This window comes from Hydractinia symbiolongicarpus, chromosome 15, assembly GCF_029227915.1.
Source record: "Hydractinia symbiolongicarpus strain clone_291-10 chromosome 15, HSymV2.1, whole genome shotgun sequence".
Classification (NCBI taxonomy): domain Eukaryota; kingdom Metazoa; phylum Cnidaria; class Hydrozoa; order Anthoathecata; family Hydractiniidae; genus Hydractinia; species Hydractinia symbiolongicarpus.
The window spans coordinates 10449266-10460577 of NC_079889.1; positions in this window are offsets into that span (position 1 = coordinate 10449266).

Genomic DNA, 11312 nt, shown 5'->3' on the forward strand with positions numbered 1-11312 from the left:
TTAGTGTAAAGTGGGAAGGCGTGGGAGAAGAGGACTGTTCTGTAGTCACAAAATGGTTTACTGACGTTTACCTTAAAAATCACCATCACTGACATACTGTTTCTAATTTCATTTAATTCTATAAGAAATATGGGTTGCCTTTCCATAGTACCAAGGAATAATTATCAATCGGTTATAATTATCAATCGCAGGGTAAAAAATCTCACCATTTTAACAAAGTTTAATCTGCCTTCCAATATACTTAAATAGTCAAAATAGTATTATATACCTCTTACAATTGATAATGAAGGATCACCTCGAGGTATCGATGTTATGCCCGAATAAAGATATACCTTTAGGGAATTTTTTTTGAGAATTCGCGAAATTTCCCCATTTATTTATTCCTAATCGCGAAAATTTCTTTTCGTGAAAAAATACTAAAGTCAACCATTTGCAGAACTTGATTCACGCCAAGAAAAATCTAAAAACACACAGATCGTGAAAATATAATTTTGTCTGCGAATAAATTGAGCAGAAATGTGACTATTTTATTTTAGAAATGTTTTAAATGTAATCAGGCTATTTTAAATTGTTGTCGACATAACTTACTGTGGCATAAATTATTGCAGACAAAAATTATTGTGGTATAAATTATTGCTGATATAAATTATTTCAGGTATATATAATTGCGGCATGAATTGTTGTGGACACAAATAATTGTGGCATAAATTATTGCTGACATAAATTATTGTGCTTTAAATTATTGTGGATAAATTGTTGTGAACACAAATTATTGTAGCATAAATTATTGCGGACACAAATTATTGTGACATAAATTATTGTGCTTTAAATTATTGTGGATAAATTGTTGGGGACACAAATTATTGTGGAATAAATTGTTGGGGACACAAATTATTGTGGCATAAATTTTTGGGGACACAAACTATTGTGGCATAAATTATTGCGGACACAAATTATTGTGACATAAATTATTGTGCTTTAAATTACTGTGGATAAATTGTTGGAGACACAAATTATTGTGGCATAAATTATTGCAATATTTGTTCAAAATCGCAATAATTTCAATTGATACGAGATTCTTATTCCATTAAACTTTAAAGTAATCTTATCACACAAAAGGGATGCAGAAGTTGTCATGAGAAACATTTTTATTGAGAAAAACACATCTTAAAATGTCTATAGAAATTAGTAAACCGCGATAATTTATGTCGTAAAATCATCAAATTATCGTAAACCGCGATAATTTATGTCGCAAAATCATCAAATTATCGTAAACCGCGATAATTTATGTCGCAAAATCATCAAATTATCGTAAACCGCGATAATTTATGTCGCAAAATCATCAAATCATTGTAAATTGCATTAATTAACGTCGCACTAATTTTTCTTCATAGCAATTTTTGTCCTTAAGTTGTTTTTTTAATTAACATCAATATTTCATCCGCAAATATCTTTTTCTAACAAAATTACAAAAAACAGCTGAAAGAAAATTAAATCGCAATTAAGTCGCCAAAACTTTTTCCCGTAAAAATCATTTTTTTTACAGTAAGATGTAAGGGCACACATACAAAGAAGATATTCACGGTATAAAAATGCGCACCATGCAAAGAAAAGAAAGAAACAACGGTCGGTTTGCAACGCAAAGTCATATCTGAGTAGCCGAATAGTGACAGCTTCTTTGAGCCAACGACAGTTTTTCCGTTAATCGTTTGTGGATATCTATTTTTTGTATACAAAAACATTGTGACTTTTTTAAACTTGCTTTCTTTCCTGCATATTTTTCTTCATTTTCCCATGAAACATCGACGTTTACGATTCGATTTTGTCCAACGGTTCCAATTCTAAGCCGTTCGAAAGTTCTGGAAATCAAAACTGTGAACTTTATTTTGCCAATAAAACAATGACATATGAAATAGGAAGTTAACTAGATAAAATACTGCTGACTTCTCAATATATTGAGTACTTCAATCGTCGACGGGATTGCTTAACCTGTTTAATGCTACGGAAAAAGTTTTCTTTTTTATTTTAGAATAAAAGAGCATTTGAAATACCAAAGGCAATAAATACTAATGAATTACATACATAGTTTATTCCGCTGTAAGACATGATTACAGAGACAAAAGGATGAGGAACATTTAAAAATGATACAAGAAGGGCTCGTGAAAAACAATCCCCTCCCAAAGGATAAAGTTTTATGTATTAGAAAAATGTGAAAAGTATGGCGACTAACGTGTTTATGCTGCTCATAATACATTTTCATTTTCCACACATCAGCGTGTATTTTTTCTCTTCCTTGACGACGATAATTTTCAACTTGCATTGACTCATAAAATTAACTCGGCCTCTATCTTCACCTGTCCAATGTGAATTTTTCCACGGCTTACCGACTAGTCTCTGTAATAATAGCCGTATTCTGTCTGTTTGTCCAAGAGAAAACCATCGAGTTACAGAGACACGAAAGGTTAACAACTACTCTTCTTGTTAATACCCGTTGCCTGTCTTTTTGTGGCTTCATAGTGGTGCTACGGACTCACCAAAATGCAACACGATGACTATGAAACAAACCTTAATAGATACTTAACTGTTAATAAAAGCGGTATAATTTTTAAAAGTTTTGAACATCAAATTGCTGTGTTTTTACAAAAATGAGCAGTTTAAAAGATTATGAGAAATACGAACGCGTGTTACAGAATATTTTTATTATCGGTAGGCATTTGTTTCAAGTTTGTTAAAGTTGTTTGTTTTTTTGGGGTTTTTTTTCAGACACAGTATGTTCTCAAATAGCTTGCATTGGAAAAGTTTGCGTTCACAAAATCTTTAAATGCGATTCATCCACGACAAAGCTGTACACGAAAGTTTTTGTGTTTAAAGTAATGAATACAGAGAAATTTTCATCAAAGTCGTGTTATAGCTCTTTTATTGATTTTTTAGGTAATTCTACAGAAATCAGTTGTAAACCAATTTTCATTCCATCGTTATAGAATAATTTGAACTTTAGTTTAGTTATTTAATTTATTTCAATTGATTAAGAGACAAGACAAAGTTAGGCTTGTAATGTATATGGTGGCGTCAACTTAAACTTGATGTCGTTATTCGAAAAGTCAATGGTTTAAATGAAGCCAGTAGCTCAGTTGGTAGAGCGAGAGAAATCTTTGACGTGGGTTTAAACCCCACCTGGCTTAAGACAATTGAAAACGCTTCTCTTACACAAGATAAAAAAGCGTTATTTCCAACTTGACCAATTACGGGTTTAATTTTTGGGTCTTAAGCAAAAATGCTATTCGAAGAAATAAAATCGTTACTTTCTGATAAAAAAAATTTGATTTCATAAGATGTATTTATATTTGCTATATAACTTACGAACACCAATGGCAAAGTGGGTTAAGGCGTCAATGCCGTGAAATATCTGACGTCAAACATGGCGGTTCGACTTTCATTTTTTCAAACGTTATAAACTCTTCTCTCAACGTCAATGTAATCAGCGGCGTGATTGGTTATGCGTTAATGTATACAATTTACGATCAAAATTAGATTACATTAAACTAAAAAAAATAATTGGTGGAACAGGATTCTCTAAAAGATATAAGATATTATACTTTGCTTTACAGGGATCAGTGGCGCAGTTGGTTAGCGCGTTGCACTTTGAACAAGTGATCACTGATTCGGTGGTTCGAACCCGCCACTGGTAACACAAACATAATTCTCTGATTGAATTAGTCTCGATAATGAAATAAGGTGCGAATATCTGATATCTGACGAGTCTTCCTATGCATCTATCCGAGAGTCAAATGGAAAAGGCATTCAAACAGTCTCAAGACAAATAGCATCAATAACTCTAAGTAGCCTTCGTTCGAAATAGTCTCAAACAATCTCAGTTAATCTAAGCAACGTTCGTTCGAAACAGTCTCAGTTACTCTAAGCAACGTTCGTTCGAAATAGTCTCAAATACTGTGAGTTACTCTAAGCAGCCTTCGATTGAAATAGTGTCAAATAATATAGGCTACAAAAGAAGCATTCGTTTCAATTTCTGTAGAGGTAAGCAGAAACATAGGAAACAATTAAAAGCCACAACCTAAACGCAACTACAAAAATGAGCCGAGCTGACGACAAGAAAAATAAAAAAGGCGGGGGTCTTACTCAATTTTTATGCTCTTTTTTTAATAAACATTAAAAAAAAATCCTAAAAATACCCTTCAATGCGCAGTGTAACTTGTTAACATGCGAAACAATTGAAAAGACAAAAACATGTTTTAACTAAATATTTGGAATAACTTCAATCCATTCATTACAACAGACAAAATTGTCTACCATAAAGAATGAATAGAAGTCATTTCATAATCCAGTTAAATCATGTTCTTTTCCTTCAAATGTTTCACACATCAACAAGTTACACTGTGCATTGAAGGAAGGCATGCGGTTTGAGTACATTATGGAAATTTGTACGCACGAAATGCTTACGCCCTATTCACGTTCGGCTTCAAAGTTATGCGTGCAAAAAAAGAATTTTACTACATAAAAAATTAGCGTCAAAGAAGATCATGCCGTGGAACATAGTTCAAGTCAAGTTCGTTGGAGGAATTTACACGGTGACCGTGCACACTAGCTTCTTAAACTGCCACCCAATTTAAACGCTCCCTTTATCAAATTAAAAATCGTGCCTGGATTCTACAGAGAGAAAATAAGACGTTTATCTGGGAAATACTTGGGAACCCGTTTTTTGAAGTTTTATCGCCTTACCTCCTGCTTCCTTTCAAACCTGAGATTTATTGCCTTCTTTAATAAATCAATTTTTTACGTAGTCGGACTAAAACAAGTGAGCAAATCTTACGATTTGTTTTCGCAACTGGGTTAAAAAACCCTCCCTTACAATAAATTCGGAGGGAAAAACCGTGAAGCTAAAACAAAACTTGTAATCTTTGCATTTGAAAATAATTTAAAAACGACAATAAAAACTAAGCCTTTTGTCTTAACAATAAAATAGCTCCTTCTGTTAAAAATTGACTTTGCAAGCTTGGTGAATTGAGAGACAATTTTGACATTCGTATACGAACATAATTAATCGGAAAATAAAAGCGATAAACACATTTTCTTCAATTAGCGGTATAATTTTATATTCAAAGAATGTCGGAGCTTATTTTGTATACAAGTATAAGAAATATCACTGCATTGCTTTTGGTGAAATGTTACAACAAAGAAATATTGAGGTTTTCAAGTTTAGAAAAGATTTACGTTGCTTGGACTAATTAAAAAGACAATTTATGGAATAGTATCCTAGAAAAACTTATCATTTCAACGGTTTTTTTGAATTGAACCCACAGGACAAAGAAATTTATCTTAAAATGCAAACCAGACGATCGGTAATAGCTCGTTCTAATGCTTATTTTGATGTCACTCGCCGAGGATAAGGTAAAGTGACGTGATCTGTAGAAAGTTGTATTAACTGTCAGAAAGATCCTAACTGGACACTAATAAAGTTATATATCCACAACCTGCATTTTCAATAGGATATAGGAACTAATTTTCATAAAAATACTTCAACTTAAAGATCGCAGTTTTCTTTTTTTTAATTTTAATTTTTTTTTTGTTTTTTATTAATTCTTTTATCCATTCATTCATTCATTCATTCATTCATTCATTCATTTATTTTTTATTTTTATTTTTGTTCAATTATTTTTCAAAAAATAAATTAGTCAGTAAAGAATCTTCGAAATTTTCGTCAGTCGCAAAGCTCATAGAAAAGGTTGTAGAACTGTAGTCGTAAGATAAACTGAGTCATTTCTGCCAGATGTCTAACAATATTTGTGTTTATTTCACCTTTTTATCTTTACGCATTTCTTCTTATCAAAACCATATGAAGTACTTTCTCTACACAAGGAAACATGAAAAACGCCAATCAAATTAGTAAAATAAAACTAAAATTGTTGTGTCTAAAAGCAACGCAATGATTGTCCATTCCAATTATTTCAAAAGTAAAGAAAGTTGAAAAATTTTTGTTCAATTGCTTTCATTTTTATTTTTGTATAGCGGAGCATAATTTTCTATACGTGTTTTACTCAAAATTTATACGAATGTCATTAGGTCGAATTTATTGAAAACTTTCCACTCATTAAAACCTACCTAGCCTACCTATACCTTCCACACTACCGCTATATATCCCCAAAAACATTTTACCTTAATCGCCCCAGCTAGTGCATAAAACATAGTCACCGACACCATCGCTCAAACCTTTAAACTCAAAAGATACCCAAAGCATGATCAAAAGTGACGCTACCTGACGCGCATGCAAACCTACGCATTCCACAAGTACTCATAACCACATACCTTTATCAGCAAGTTCTCGAGTTACTTTTAGACAAAATTGAATCATTGTATGGCGAATTAGATACATAAGAAACAAACGAAATAGTTGTAATTTCGAATGATTAATCGATTGTAAGTTACTCGAAAACTTTCTGCTTCATATAATATGCACATATATTTCCATGATATATAATATGTCGCAAAACCAGCATTCCAAAGACGCTTTATTTCGATCGATCGACATCTAAAAAAATGGAGAAACAAATAAGACTCAAGAATAATAGAAATACAAAAAATATGTAAACGGAACTAACGAAATATTACTATGGAATTATTAGGATAAATACTATAGAATTATTTTAGAAACTATAGAAATATTAAGATGGCAGATATATTCCTAAAGCCTGGTGGAATACGGATAAACAGTGCGGAAAAAACCAAAACAAGACGCATCCTGAAACGCATATTGTCTAGTTGACTGTAAAAAATTATTTTGACCGACGTTGAGCGCTTTCACATATGGACATAAATTTGTATGCCGAAAACAGAACTAATAATTACACAAAAAAGTGAAAAGACGCAGTAAATATATTAACATAGTTACTGTGCTTTTTGTGTCTAAAAAATCAAAAACAACGGTTCTACAAACCTTAAAAACATCCAAAAAATACTTCGGATGAAAAAAATATTTTGATACGTGCGTTCGCATCTCGCATATTTTTTTATCCTATTTAAATTTTTCAAAACACAACTTTTTAGTGTTCAAAATTCCCCTATGGGAATTAAACTGCTTTTATTGACGGTTTAGTGTCTAATACGGTTGGAGTTACACTGCTTCTATTAACAGTTAAGTGTCTGTTAAGGTTGGTTTCCATTATAAGTTAAATCTATGTGGATAGTTTACGACAGAGACTGAGATACTTTTATGCGAATTACTTTTATGTGGCTCGATGCAGTTAAAATTTCAACAGTTTTGCACATGGACTGTGGATTTGAGTTTCGTTGGCGGTACTTTAACCTCCCCATCGCTTTGATCCTAGACGAGATGTGGGTTAGATAAAATTTATGACTTTTTCCTTATTACGAAAAGATGTAAATGGTTTTCAGGTGTACCAAACGACATTCGTATAAACTGCGGTCTAAAATATGTTAACATAACTATTAAAAGACAAGTAAAGCGATGGAAAGTATTTACTTCCTTTTTTATGAGCAAAATAAAGTTGCAACTTTCTTTGCCTATTTGCCTGTTCAGGTAAGCTATAGTGGAAATCAAAAAGAAGCTTTTAAGACTCCTGTTTTTCGCCGCTACTTGCTTTTGAAATTTTGCTTATAAAAGGCGTGTACCTTATAAATTACCTAAAAAATATTATGTTACTTTCTTATGACAAAAAGTTGTGGAAGATGTTTCACTTTTTACTCCAGTTCCTCCAATTCTTTTTTCCACCCGTATTCATCGTTTTTTACGTTATTAACCGCTAGTTTTTGTTACAATGCAGGTATTTTTAAACAACCAGTCGATAAGTAAACTGTACTAATCTTTTCAATTTTGCTACGCAATTGACTAAGATTCGATACAAGCAAACAAATAGTCCTTCAAATAAGTAATATAGCGAAGGTTTACTTTAGCATATTGAACATTTTCTCAAAAATTATTAAATTATTTCGTGAATTACATTTTCTTTGGTATTATTATTAGAAATTTTGAACGCAGTAGTTATGGATTGACGCAAAAATCTAGATATAATTATCATATGGTTGAAGCTTTTAAATGAACCAATCTACACGAAGTATAAGTTATTTCTAATTCCTAGCGAGAAACGAGTGCAAAAAGCTAATACTTGTTCTCTCATTAGTTAAAACAGAGACAAAATTTAATATCTCCTGTGTGGTCCCCCTCCCTCCCCACTTTCTGGCGATCAAAAGATCGAAGCCTCATTGGTTAGATTATTTTGAACTTTGTTGTTTGCCCTGTACCAATAAGTTCATGTTTTCGCGCACTTTTTTTCTTCAAAATAGCAGCGATGAAGAATCACGATGAAATTTTGACTACCGTGTTTAAACGCCTCGCTGAGAAAGGGCTGACATTAAACTTACCAATATTTTCGATAAACCTACAATTGAATTCTACGGATACGAATTTCCTAGCGAAGGGTGGGGCCTATAGTGAAAAATTTACAAAATGGTTCTGTTCTTTTGTTCCTTTTAGGCAGAGGGGAAGATGTGATGTTGTGGACTCTACGATGGAGAGTTACTTGTAAATAGAATATGTTACGGAACCTATTTTTGTTAGAATATATATGATAAGAAAGAAAACAGACGTGTTTACAGCGTTCACAAATAATGTCCAATTCTATGCAAGTGATGACCAGTATGATGCTTATGAATCAGCAAAATATACACAACCCTGGATTTCATACAACCACCCACATGAATCAGTTTTCACCACCCCAGACACCAAACATTGTGGACCCATTCTTCATTAACGAGTCAACAACAAGCGCCAGTAGCACGAGTCAGCAACAAGAAGCAGAAAAACAATTTTAAAAATTATATTAAAATTCATAAAAACATTTCATCCATTTATACATTCCCTTAAATGAAGTTTGGAGAGTCAAAAATTCTACCAAAATTTTTGATTTTCTCATCATCAACGTTAGTCCATATTTTACAAATTTTAACATAAATACAGATAAACAAAACAATGACGTCATATGATTCACTCAAAAAGATAAAGTGAAATTGTCTCTCAAAATTTACAGCGGCCTCTACATTTTGATTAGGAACTGCTTCACGCCTAACTTCGCAAAAGTTGTGGAGGATAAAAGTCGAGAGTATAACATGGGGCAAGTCTGAAATATTGATATCCATAAGCTCTTCTCAAACATCCAAAACGACCCTTTGAAGCGTCTGAGTGCATTTTCGATTACTATACGGGCACTAGTCAATTTATACCCGAAGTATTTTTCTCTTCCATTTCTACCACCATTAATTGATGGATATAGTGAGTGCCGTCTATTGCACCGAAACATTAAGGAAATCCATGAGCATCAAAAAACTTTTGGGTAAGGTCTTCTACGTGTTCTGCACTCTCTGGAAGCTTTATTATTTCTGCACCAAGCTTCAAGAATGGTTTTTAAAACTTTTCGAACAAGAATCGAAACTGATGCTCTAGATATTCCAAAAGCGTTGTATCCTATGGAGTTTTTAAATAGCATTACGCCTTCTGGTATGCCGCCACATAGGTTGCATTTGAAACCTGGGTGTATTGTAATGCTCCTCAGAGACAATGTTCTTGATTGTGAAGTTCTTACTAGGATTGCTGCAGGTAATCGTGTACTAATTCCACGCATTGCACTTGCTTCCAATGATATTAACTTGCCATATCAAATTAAACATGTTCAATTTCCATTGACTATAAAAAAGTCAAGGTCAAACATTTGAAAAAGTTGGAATATATCTTCGCAGACCTTGCTTTAGCCATGGTGAACTTTATGTTGCATTTTCGAGAACTCGCGCTCTTAGACATGTCAAGGTCAAGGTATGTAATACACAACAGCAAGGTTATGTACGAGATAGATGCTATACTAAAAATGTTGTTTACCCACAAGCTTAAACATAAATGTGATTTTTTAGCAACACCCTGTTCCCCCCACATGGGTCATGTTTTATGCCTTGCGTATAAAATTTGATCCTGTTACACAACTTTTTGAACCGATAGCTTTTCATATAGGTGAATATTTATCATAGCACATCCAGATAAACTATCTGAGTTAATCGCTAAAATATTGCCGCACGTAGTGTAGTGGCCTCGTCTGTGGCTCTCAGTTCCGGGGACCGCGGATCGAATCCCGCTCACTGCTTGGCAGTATGTTAGTGATGAACAAAGTAGTTCTTCTTCAATACAATAGCTTTTCGTTTAAATTTTGAATATCGTCTTCACTTTGAAATTAGAAACGAAAACTACTTTGCTTCAATAAAAATCTGTGTACCTTGTAGAGTGCCGACCTGTACACCATATTTATATTCATATTTTAACTGAATTTACTTCATTTTGAATTTGGTTAGTTTGATATTTCCTAAATATAGGCGTGCCTATTACAGGCATGCATGACAGTGTCAGTTGTATTCTGTCAAAGTGGGCAATGTTAATTTGTGTTTTGTCCATGGACAGGGCTCTTTTTCACAGAAAGTTCTTGTAACTTACTATGATTAAACTTTGCGTTCTGTACAAAATATTTGCACCAGTGCGAGATATTTTGTGGATACCAAAAAGGTTTCACACAGTGTTGCTACAGTGCGTTCATCTTATACACCATCTAACATGTAAACGTTGGATGTAGGAAGAATTCTACATCCAACACCTGTCCAATGTTGTTTTTTTGGCTAATGTCTGCTTTTCTTCTTCTCTCATAGGTGGGGTTCAAAATCCTATGGCTTACCTTCTCGTGGTGTACCCTGTTACGTGAACCTTAACTATCCTCAATGAACAAAAATGTACGTATAAAGTATTTTTCCTCATTAGCATGTAGTTAAAGTTCGCAAACTGAAAGCCAAGGTTATTACTCACAGTTAGTGGTGGAACTTCCCAAATCTGCCATTTTACAATTTTTATCATTCTTTCTAATCATCCATCACCTACTGTGTGTAATATCTCTTTATTAAAAATGTAACTTCTGTTTTGTGCTTATATGTTTCATTCATATTCTCCCTACTCTGCACTATCACATTAATAAATTTTTTTTGGTGTTTTAGATTAGAACATAATGTTAAGAAATAAGTTTTCGTCATGCACGAAAAGCAGCCATGGTGATAGTAAACCAGGAAAAATTTTTTAATTTTTTTTTTAACATTTTCTCACAACTTTTGTATTTTAATTGTCAGGACTTTTCATTTCAAGCGTTCTTACGGTTTCGGACCGAGGTCCCGCGCTGCATTTTTGGTGTGGAGGCGAAATGGTGGCCGGGACCGAGATGACTTCGTCTGGCGAAAAAAAATAAAGCCGAAGAAAAGAG